Source organism: Artemia sp. Qi Xiang Cuo, unplaced genomic scaffold (assembly GCF_049724085.1).
Source record: "Artemia sp. Qi Xiang Cuo unplaced genomic scaffold, ASM4972408v1 HiC_scaffold_23, whole genome shotgun sequence".
NCBI lineage: Eukaryota > Metazoa > Arthropoda > Branchiopoda > Anostraca > Artemiidae > Artemia > Artemia sp. Qi Xiang Cuo.
The window spans coordinates 6,706,268-6,718,502 of record NW_028297432.1 but is presented as its reverse complement, the minus strand read 5'-3'; the positions used below and the strand labels follow the sequence as shown (position 1 = coordinate 6,718,502).

Sequence of the window (12,235 nt, the reverse complement as noted above, 5' to 3'; positions counted from 1 at the left end):
ACAACTCCTCCTCCGTATTTAGTGCCGTCAGTACGCTCTCGATCCCGCCTGAGGAGCGTGTATCCCTGTATGGCAACCTCACTACTTTGAATTTCTTGGTTTAGATTGGTCTCAGTGATGCACATGATAGATGGCTAGACCGAGTTCACTGAATGTAGGAACTGGTCAAACTCAGATCTGAGACCTCGTAAATTGCAGTGGGCTACTGTAAACAAGTCCGTTTGGATGGTCGGTGGACGTGCTACAGGTCGTCGTCGAAATGGCTGTTTGGTCCGATGCTTTTTGTTGTTAATCATAACCAGGTACCTCTAACAGTCCACCTCTAACAGTGTCACAGTTCTAACTCCACATGGCCTCCCCACCCACTACAATATTAGGGATAATACCTCATCAATGATTGATTTGCAGATTGGTCCAACATGGCTTGAGTCTGTCCAGATTTCTGCTGTTGAGATTGAAAATTGAAAATGGTATCACATACTTAAAACTATCAAATTTAAGTGATAATAAAGTAAAGCCGAACCAAATAGAACTTGGGTCAGTGGAAAAGATTTCAAATTCAGAAATAAAATATCTAAACAGTCCAGAATTAAGCGTAAATTTCACTAGCTAAGAACAAATATCCTCATTAAAACCACAACCACAAGAAAAGTATGGAATGTCGAAAACTGATTTTTTACAACAATTTGATTTAAAACATTTACCGGAAAACGTAAAAACCCGGGTGGAAAATATTCTTTGGCATTTTAGATCGATTTTTGCAAGACACAAAGCGGATTACGGATTAACTCACTTAATCACGCACAAAATATCAACACAGGGCCCTTCAATCAAAAAGTCACCGTATAAAACACCTTATCATTTAAAAACCAAGGCTGGACAACCAAATAAAGGAAATGGAAGATCAGGGAATAATTAAAGAAAGTGTTAGCTATTGGTGTTTTCCACTAGTAATAGTCAGAAAGAAAGATATTACCTGAAGATTATGTATATATTTTAGAGCGCTAAATGCCGTCACAGTAAAAGACGTCATGAAACTACCAAGAATTAATACGATTTTAGATTCGTTGGGAGGTAAAAAATATTACACTAGTTTTGACTTAATAGCAGGATATCTTCAAATCGCTTTAGATGCAGAAACAAAGCATAAGGCAACAGTAATCTTAGATGATGGAAGAACGTTCACATTTGAACGTATGCCTTTTGGCTTATCATTTAGTCCAAATTGTTTTAGGCAACTAATAAATTTGGTGTTAAAAGATAACGAATTAGGAAGGAAAAAGATACCTTGGCTTATTTAGATGATGTAATTTTGTTTAATGAAAACCTGGAAGACCAATTTTTATAGCGCTTAAGTATTGTCTTTAAATTTAAAGACAATAATTAAGCGCTATAAAGATTTAAGCAAAACTTAGAATAAGCTTAGAAAGCAAAAAAAAGTGCTAGGTAAAAGAAACGAAAAGCAATATAAAAATAAATTATACCCTAAAAACTTAACAGGAGGTAAAAGCCAATGACAAGTCCATTAAAAATAACCAAAAATAAATGTCATCGTCACAAGCAAACCACAGTAGTTCAAGGTAATAATTTTAACTCTAGCGATGTATTGGATCTGAGAAAACGAATTGGCACAGAAAATCCCTAGTTTAAACAATTGGCTTTCACCTGTGCCAACCCAAACACCCAAATACCAATCCGTTGAACCGTAACACAAACTAAACCTATCCACTTTTTCTTTGAAAATAAAATATAACATTACACAACGAAAAAAACTTACAGTAATGAACAGAACTTCATTCATAAAACTTTCCCAGATTCAAGCTTATCAATAAACCACAGATAATGATCACCGAATTCAAAGTTATTTAGCCTTGCAAGGGTATTACTGTCTCTTTTTCTTTGGCAAATAAAGTTGTAATTAAAGCTGGTATAAAATTGGCAACCAATATATCGTAAAAATTGCATTTTCAGATAGAAATGAGAACTAGCAAATGCGGGGCAAAACTTAATTAAAAGTGTTCTAAAAATCAGATGAAAAAAATACAGCACTTTTCTAACACAAACAATTTCGGACGAAGAAATTTAAATAATTTCAAACAAATGCAGGTTGCAACAATAGACACCCCCACCTCTTAAAAATAAAAAGATAATGAATTTGACCATAAAAGGGCAATCAGCATAAAAACTTGTTAAGGTTATTGAAAAAAACATGAAACATATAAATATAGGCTTAAAAAAAGACCTATTTTACTGAAAAAGTTGAAAAAGACTTGAAAAAAAAACCTTCGGCTTAATTGAAATAAATAATCAAAAAAATAGTAGGGTTCAAGTTGAAAACATAGCCAGAAAAATTAAAGGAGAAGAAAATGAATGGAGTCAGTTAAACTCTGTTATACGAACATATTGAACTGACCAAACGAGACTAGTATGAAAATTGTACTAAATAGGTACAAAATAACTAGCATTAATACTACGGATCCACCGTTACAGTGGTTAACTCGGGCCGAGATTAAGAGAAATATTGGAGAAATGCTCCTAGTAGACAGGAAAAAATTTTGCTCTTTTATGTCAGAGTCGTTTTCAAAAAAATTACTAACAAGGCATGTAAAATTAAAAGTAGGTACCAAACAGCCATAATGACCTAAGTTGAAGTTGAAACTTAAGACAAGACCACTAAAAGTTGGGAAGTTAAAGTGAAAATAGTCATTATCACATGTATGTAAAAAAATAAATTACCGTGTGCATGAAGGCAAAATATACTTTCTGCAGCAGGGCCACTTTGTTTGATAAAAGAATAGCCAAAGAAAAAACTGTGGCCACAAATCAAAAAAGTTTGGCAATACTATACGATGTAATTAATTATTGTGCGTGCAGGTTCATAATAGTCCTTTTAGCTGTAGCTGATGACAAGAGAACTTAGAAACGTTATTGGAGCTACCAGAAGGCAGTCCTGGTAAGCAAACCTTCAGGGTGCAGGCACGAGTCAATTGATAGTGCCAAAACAGGTAAAAAGACGAATAGCTAAATTTTTAGCTTATCAGATCTAAGCTATAAATGGAACCTTATCCCAAAAGGAAATTAAAGCTGAAAAAAGATAGATTACAGACAAAAACGTTATAAAACTGTCTCAAGTACCTAAAAATTTGAAAAGAATTAAAAAGCTCAAAAGTCTGAATAAACAGACAGACATATAGTAAGCTAATGACAGTTAAATGACACAAATTGGTTCGAAATAGAACCAAAGTTGTAAAACAAAGATACGAAAATGTTTATAGTCGTATATGTAAAATATATATAGTGGTAACAAACGTAATTGAGAAAATATATACAGTTATAAATGTATTTTGAAAACCTTTTATAAACATAGAATTTCTATCGTAAGAAAAACAATGTAAATATCGAAATTTTAATAGCAAAGTTATGTTATATGAACTATTTCCAAGCCGTTCTGGCTAAGTGGACGCGCGCTGGGCTGAGAATCTGTGAATTCGGGTTCGATCCCTGGTGTGGTCAGTTTCTTAGTTTGGGACGCGGGTCAGTGGTGTGACCCTGTAAGCTTAGCCAGAGTCAACCCAGCTCTAAATGGGTACCTGGAGAAATCTGGGGAAGGTAAAACAGGAAGGGTTTGCGAAAGCATAGGTTGGCTGGCCCCCAGCCCCCCATTGCACTTCCTGGCTGAAGGGCCACGAAACGGAGATCAGCACCGCCGGTTTGGACCTTAAGGGTCTAGTGCCGCATCCTTTACCTTTTTTACCCTTATATAGAGGCTAATCCCAGTTCTCAATTATAGTGTATAAATCTATTAGTGAGGGTTGATTTTTTTTATATATTTTAAATTGCAGTTAAGACTTATCAGATAAAAGTCTTGACGGCCTTATTTAACAGTTGGAAAAATAACAAATTTTGCAGTGATTAAATAAATCATTAGGGTACATAACTATTATTTGTTTTTAACAATTAAGTTATGTATCAACATAACTTCTGTGAATATATATATATATATATATATATATATATATATATATATATATATATATATATATATATATATATATATATATATAAAATATATATATATATATATATATATATATACATATATATAGAACCTAAACTATCCATGTAAATATAGTCAATTAAAATGTTGAGTATTTTGCTTTTTATTTTGCTTTTTATATAATTCAAGAAGTATTTCACATTAATACTTTATAAGCAATTAACAAAACACTAATTGGAATTAATTCCAATGCTAGTCTATACCGTGTTTTATTTTTTTAAATACTTTAAGTTTTAACCAGTATTTAAATATCCTATCTAGTTTTGCGACTTAAAAAAAATACTTGTGTAAGTTATTACACAATGCTTGTATATATATATATATATATATATATATATATATATATATATATATATATATATATATATATATATAAATATATATATATATATATATATATATATATATATATATATATATATATATATATATATATATATATATATATATATATATATATATATATATATATATATATATATATATATATATATATATATACTATGTTTTAATTTACTTTAAGTTTTAACTAGTGATTTAATGTTGTATGTAAATGTTTGAATTCGATTCAACGTATAAATATTTTTATTGTGAAATAATCCTTTAAGTATTAAGTTTGAAAAGAATAATCCAGCAAGAAACATAATTTTTCGATTTCAGCGGTATATTATATTTGGAGTAATTAAAAGAGAGAAAAGTAATTAAAGTAATTAAACTTTACAAAATTGAGTGTTACCTTTTACTATATATAGGTAACAAATTATGCTCTATGTATATTCTAATGTGAATATTTATTTTAGATACAGCCTTAGTTTTTTTGGAAATCAAATTTTTCGTAACATCCTTTCGGATCCATTTTTCAATCATTTTTTTTGAGCCATTTTGGAAAGTAACAAATTTTGAAGCCACTTCAAATGTATCCTGATACTAACATCTCATATCATCCGAAACCAAACCATGCCTGATCAACTGATATTTTGGAAATTGTATGCAGTATTACAAACTTTGCTAACAGTTCATCGTAAAGTGAGATAAAAATCAGAACTTAATTTAGGCATAGAGAATGTGCTATATAGCCGCAAAGACTTTATATTATTGAAATACGTGAAAATGCTTTGTGCTGGGAAAATATGTGAAAATTTAAAAACCAAAATTGTTATGTGTAATTTATCCAAGATATTTCTAAACCTGAAAAATAAACAGTACATCAACCACATCACACAGATATATTAAATTATTAAGGGGAATTAAATTTAAACTCAAATAATTCATAAACGTTTCTAATATAACTTGTAATCTAATTGAAGCGGAACAACTAATATAATGCTTAAGCCACTTGGGGTCAAGCTAAAATAGAAGATGCATATGGAAAGGGTAAAAAGAGTATGTTCCAGTCCTAGAGAGAGAGAGAAAAAGAGAAACAAGGATGAATTTCAAATTGAAATCTTTCAACAAAAAAAAGAACATGGCCTATATTGGACCAGAAACATGACCCTAAGGAAATCCATAGAGGGTATGTGCATATAATTACCCAAAGATGGCAGCATAATACCTGTAAAAAAATTAACTTGTTTTAAAAATGAAATATTGAGAGTTGGGACAACTCTTCTTTAAATGGGGAGTATTGTGGTAGAGCCTTCTAATTTAAGTCAATTTGGAATTTGGTAAAAATATATTAAGACACAAATACAAAGTTTAGAAATACCACTTTTTATCAAGATAAGGAACATATCATGCAAAGTTTCTGTTTAAAGGGAAATTGAGAAATCACCACTTCCTAGCTATTGCGTCGGTCGGATCCAGGAAGATGTGGTTGATAAAAATGTATGAAAGATACAATTTATGGGAAGGGGTAGTCTGATACCAACTTTATGCCGGACTCACCTCTGGTCCGTTAATTTAGAAATACCTTGGATTTTTGTCGGATCATTGTAAGCGTCCAAGTATCTTATTATATATTATTGTAGTTTTCTGAGACTTGTGGTCTACTTGGGACAGCCAGTCCCAGTAGAATGTATATATCTGGTATTATTATATGTTAACTGAATAAAAGTATTGTGTTACAGCCAAGCTCTCTACAATCTACATTTAGTCCCTCGAATATACCCAGCTGGTTCGCCTCATTAGTTCGGTCATAGCCTAAGGCACGTTACCAAAGTTTAATTACCTTAGGGTCATAGTTCATCTCCCCTATAAAGGGAGAATAAAGGCATCTACCACTATACCACTTAAATACCATAAGAACCACGTTACAACACTCCCTCTGGTTACAATTACAAGTGAATGAAATAGTTTTTTTTTTTAAATAAAGGCGTTTCCGGCGGTCAAAAGGCAAACAAAATAAACTATACTTGTAGGTAAAAGAAAACATAAAAACGAATCAAGTCTCAAAGAACTTCATCACCTTATAACATAACGACTACAAAATATGCAATATGCAACATGCAACAATTGTGATAAGCCTGAATACATAAATTTTTATCTCTGTCTTACGAGTCCACAAGCTGCATGTATCCAAGAAAGCATTTATAAGGATCATTAAAAGTTATTAAATAATGGTAAGTAAGTGGTAAAATTTAGTTGCGCGCAGTCAATTTTCAATCCAGTAAAAGACAATATTTATGAAAAAAAAATCCTTTTTGCTTGTTTTGATTTTGCTTGACTTTTACTTGAACACTCTATTAGAAAAGGTGTCCCCCAGGTAGCCATCCTTAGTCAACTTCTGTTTAATCTACATACCTCTAAGTTTGAATTACAACATGCAATATTCGGGCTTTAAGGTGGCTTAATTTTTTTTTAGATCTTTTCAAAAGCTTATTATTCTAAATAATTGACCTTTGTGTTTCAGGAGTCATTCTTAAATAATTGGAACGAAAAGTCCAACTTTAGCCTAAAAAGTAAGGTACTACAGAAGGAGGAACCTCCTCAAATAATATAATATTACTTGAATTTTATAGATGATATAGATCTATATTTGAAAGTAAAGATGATATAAATATATAATTTAAAATAAAAGAGCTAAAAAATACGGAACTTTGATTAACTGTTTTACCGGGACTGTAAGTAACAAAACAATCAAACTATAAAATGTAAAAAGGCAATTTGATTCACCTTCAGTTATAGATTCGGGAAATTTTTCAAGAACTGAAATCCCGGGCCCCACCACATTCGAGGTGTCTTGGGCTCATATTTACGCTTCTGCTTCGAGTAAAATAAGGTTTTTGTAATTTTGTTCAAATAACTTTGTATCTACTTTTAATGCTACTAAAGACTCGTTGCATTACCAAACCGGCTGTCTCTAGGGTGAGGATCAAGACGATTACTAAACTCCCATCCCAATTTCGAAATACAATTAAAAATTAGTACAATAATAGTTAGGCTAATGAACAATGCTAGAGAGATCAGCAAAAAAATTATGTTTTCCTGTTATACAGGACCCAGTCCCAGTCCCGCTGCCCTTCCTCCGAAAAAAGGAGCAAAGCAGATACTGTTTTAGATATCTCCCTTATTTATTCACTTATGACACACCACATGTAAGAACCTATATGTGGTTTGGAATTTCATTAGAATATAAGCACTAGAACATTCATTGGAATTCCATTAGAAAATAAAGACAGCTCGTTCAAGAGAACTGAAGTCTCGGCACTTATCTATGCAGCAGTTTATGCACCAGTTTGATTGTGACAGGCCCTTCGAAAAAAAGAAGTTTACAAAATACATTAAGAAGCATCTGAAAGGGGTTAAACACTCTGAGAAGCGTAGGAACATGGAGTTTATGGAGGACAAATGAACAATTTCTTGATGCTTTTGGGGGCTATCTCGATATTTCATTTGTGCTACCAGAGGTGACTCGGATAATCCATGTTAAATTCAAGGAATTCGAGGATATCGGAGCCATCAAAGGGATATCAAAGCTATTCCTCGGAATAGTTTTTAATATAATTTATTTTTACTACCTTTCGATACATTACAAATTTTGATATTTTCCTACACCGGATTTCAAAAAGATCAGATAATCTTAACACATATATCGAAAACATAGTATTTTTTCCCTAGTGTAGGAGTTCCGAAACCGGCATACTGGTAAAATTGGATACCAATTTGTTCTTTATCAGTTATATAGAACAGATTTTAAAACAAAATTACAAAAACATATGCAGAAACATATCTTTCCTAACGTAGTCTATATTTGTCAAATTACCCTTTAATTTTTGTGAGCTTACCATATTACCTCATCAGTAAAAATAACACTAGCTGCTTTGTTGCACATGTTACATTTTAAATGTTTTCACTTCAGCATATGTATATTATACGGCAATGCACATTCATTCGTTTTTTTCTTTAGTAAGTGCAAACTATGTTCTGGCCTTGACAAGGCATGAGGATTGTGGGCCTTACTCACGTTAATTTTTGCTCGTTTTGATTTTGCCTCGGTTATTTATTGTTATTTCTGTGCGTTTTGGATTTGCTTTAAGTATTCATACAAATTTGTGATAGTTTTTCGCATAGTAGATTATTTTATTTTGCTCTTTTTGGTTTAACGGAGTTCTTTACTTTTCTCTGAAAAACTTATTTTGCGGAAAGATTTTAAAATTAATTTCTGTTCGTTTTATATTGACATAGTTATCATTTCGCATTTGACCTGTTAACATCTATTGATGTTTAAGACGGATTAAATTTGGAATAAATTACAGTGGATTGCAGTGACCGTCAGTTTCGAAATAAGTGAAATAATAAATTGATATTTACGGACTATTTTACCATTTGGATATATTTACTAACTCATATAAGGTCATCTAATATTTTACTATTTTTTTAATTTGGTTTGATAATCTGATTATAATTCAATTTTGCTAATAAGCGAGCAGAAGAGGGGAGTTTCTTGTCGCAAGGGCTTTTGTACCTGCCGGGAGTGTTACTCCCTTAAACTGCGGGGATCTGGTAGCAGGAAACTACGCTGCCTTCGCTTATTTGTATCTGGTTCTTATGATATGTACAGTGAATAATGAATAATGGACTTGTTTTTTCGCCGGTTTTAAATTTTTTGCAATTTAATCGTGATAATGGAGTGAATGAAAAAGAAATACTAAAATTTGGAAAGTTTTTTCTGGACTTACCGAGTGTAATCGAAGCTAAAAAAACTCCTCTACAATGCAGCTGTACCTGGGAATGAGCTTCCGAGAAGACGGAGGTTAAAGGCTTTGGTAAGCCATCTGACGGATATGTTAATATATTCGAGAAATATGACGATGAAGACATAGACAAAACAATGTTTGTAATTCGTTCTCGAAATGATGTACCAGTTATCCCTGCTTTGGTTTATTCCAGTTTGAACAAGAAATTGAATAGAATGGAACACTTCCTAAAGACTGTTTCAAGTATGTTCGATTTGTATGATAATCACTTTCCACCACTGCCTGCCCGTGCAACGCCGTCAACTGACTCTCACCACTGTTGTTGTCTCTAAAGTACCGAAAACACTAAATTATCCGATAAAACGCAAAGAAGTGCTCGATAAAGTGAGCTGTCATGATGCAGTTACCAAGCTGAGTTTGCGAAGTGACAAATGGCTAATTAATGTTAAAAAATCTGCTGCTGAAGAATTCAAAGACTCTATTTCAGTGATTTTAGCAGAATCTCCATCCAAGGTGATCACTAAACAGTTTTTCGGGATAGTCAGAGGAATATCAAAGGAATTAGACCTCTCATTCTCGCAAGGATATCCAGGTGTGGTGGAAGCTATGCGGCTCGGTGACACTGGCACGGTTAAGCTTGAGTTTTGTGACTCCATGTCAAAAGCCAAGGCTATGCAAAATGGTAAACTTGGATATGAATATTTATCTGTGAAAGAATATCTGTCGGCACCTCGGTGCTGTCTAAAATGCCGTTCACCAGACCATAAAGTAGCTGATTAAGCAAGTTTGGTTGCGAAGTGTGCACGCTGTGCGGGCCCTCATATTTCTCCACCAAGGATTCTCCCTGCCAGCTTGATGCAAGATGTGCCAATTGTGGTGAAAATCATGCCTCCTTTAGTCTTAGATGCTGAGAGATATCATTGCCAAGAAGGAATGATTGTGCCTGTTTCGATTATATCGCTTAACATAAATGGTACTCGTTTAAAGGAGCATATGATTGACGAATTGTGTGACCAGTTTGACATAGTATGCCTTCAAGAACACCTCCTGACTTCTACTAGTATTAACGTGTTAAAAAGAAGTCGTATTCATTCCGTTTTGACAACTAATATATATATATATATATATATATATATATATATATATATATATATATATATATATATATATATATATATATATATATATATATATATATATATATATATATATATATATATATATATATATGTATAATTATATATATATTTTTTTTCTTTAATGTTGTGCTGAAGACGGCCCTTGGACATAGGGCCGAAATATTCACCGATTTAAATTGCACTGTCTATGAAAAATTTCCCTATTGTTTTTAAATTGTGTTTGTTTGATATGGAAAGGCAGTGTAGTCTCCGTCAATATTTACGTCTAGCTTATGGGGAGCAGTTGACCTATGATATTTTTTATTTTATTAGTTTAGGTAAAAAACATGCAAATATTGTTAATCATTAAATTTTTTTTAGAATCCTGCAGAAACGAAAATCTTATTCCAAAGTCTTTAAGATATAAACTACATCTAAATACCCGGAAAGAAGGGCAATTTGCTCATACACTACAATTAAAAACCTTAGTCCATATTATTAAGGACAAAAAGCAAAAAAGACATATCATTTCCTCAAAAAGAAAATCTCTCGAAAATTTTTTGTTTGAAAACCTGTCCACTGTTGATTTTTCTCAAGTTGTTAGATTAGAAAGGAATTTGTTTCGCCATGATTTTCACTTGTCAAAGAAACGATTTTATACAATATTGGAAAAATTGAGAGCGGAATTTCCGATGAGAAACCGTATTTTTTCTCCAAGATTCACTCCTGGAACCGCTGTTGTTAACCTCTCTTCTAGAACTTTTGAAACCCAGGAAATCAAAACACTGGAAAAAGGTCCAAAATTCTCTTTTCTGCCGAAACAGGTTCCCGTGGCAGATATAGTTTCCTCTTGAGAGTCCGCTTTGCATAAATACTACCCATCTGTTTCTAACCCTGATGAAGTTAGGTCTTGTCTCATAAATACCCTTTATAAATATCCAAAAAAAGGCTAAGTCTCCTACCACTTTCACACAAAAAAATTTGCACGACATAAAAATATTATCTAACCTCCGCAAAGCCCCATCTATTATAATAATCAAAGCAGGCAAAAGAAATTTACTTTTTGTCATGGATACGACAGACTATGACAACAAAATCTTTTCACTTTTAAAGGACACAAGTACATATAAACCGATCACTCATGATCCTACTGATCAATTTACTAATAATATTATAAATGAATTAAAGCACCTAAAACAGAATGGTAAAATCACCCCACAATTATACAACAAATTTTACCCCGTGGTAGTTTCTGTCCAAAATTTTACGGCTTACCAAAACTGCATAAACAAGGTATTCCCTTAAGACCCATTGTAGCATGTACTAAAGCCCCCGCTTCCAATATTGGAAAATGGCTTTGCACAGCTTTCAAACCTCTACTGTATTCACAAAATTCCTACATTAGTAATTCAGCAGATTTAGTTAAAAAACTTAATAACACAAATATTTCAAAAAACACAATAGTTAGTAGTTTTGATAGCTACTTAGTAGCTATAGTTAGTAGCTACTTCTGAGCAATTATTAAAAAACAAAATAGAAGAAAATTATCACTAAATCGAAGACTCAGCAACAGGGATTGATGGTGAAGTTTTATTTAATCTTGTTAAAATTTGTAATAATTTAAAAAAAAAAAAAAAGATTCCTGGTTGAACTTCGTTGAAGTAAGGATGCTGGGGCTGTTTTAAAAGTTTTAAGAGCATTTTTAATTTTAAATTTCATATTTTAATGTAAGTTGTTTATATATATATTTTTTTCTTTAATGTTGTGCTGAAGACGGCCCTTGAACATAGGGCTGAAATATTCACCGATTTAAATTGTACTGTCTTGGAAAAAATTTCCCTATTGTTTTTAAGTTGTATTTGTTTGATATGGAAAGGCAGTGTGGTCTTCGTCAATATTTAAAAAAAGGTGAAAAAGGAAAGGAT

At 32.3% G+C, this 12,235-nt stretch overlaps 1 pseudogene; it reads left to right on the top strand.

The window, feature by feature from the left end:
• The first annotated feature begins 10,560 nt into the window (after positions 1–10,560).
• Positions 10,561–11,782, top strand: LOC148939006 (uncharacterized; annotated as a pseudogene).
• Positions 11,783–12,235: the final 453 nt, after the last annotated feature.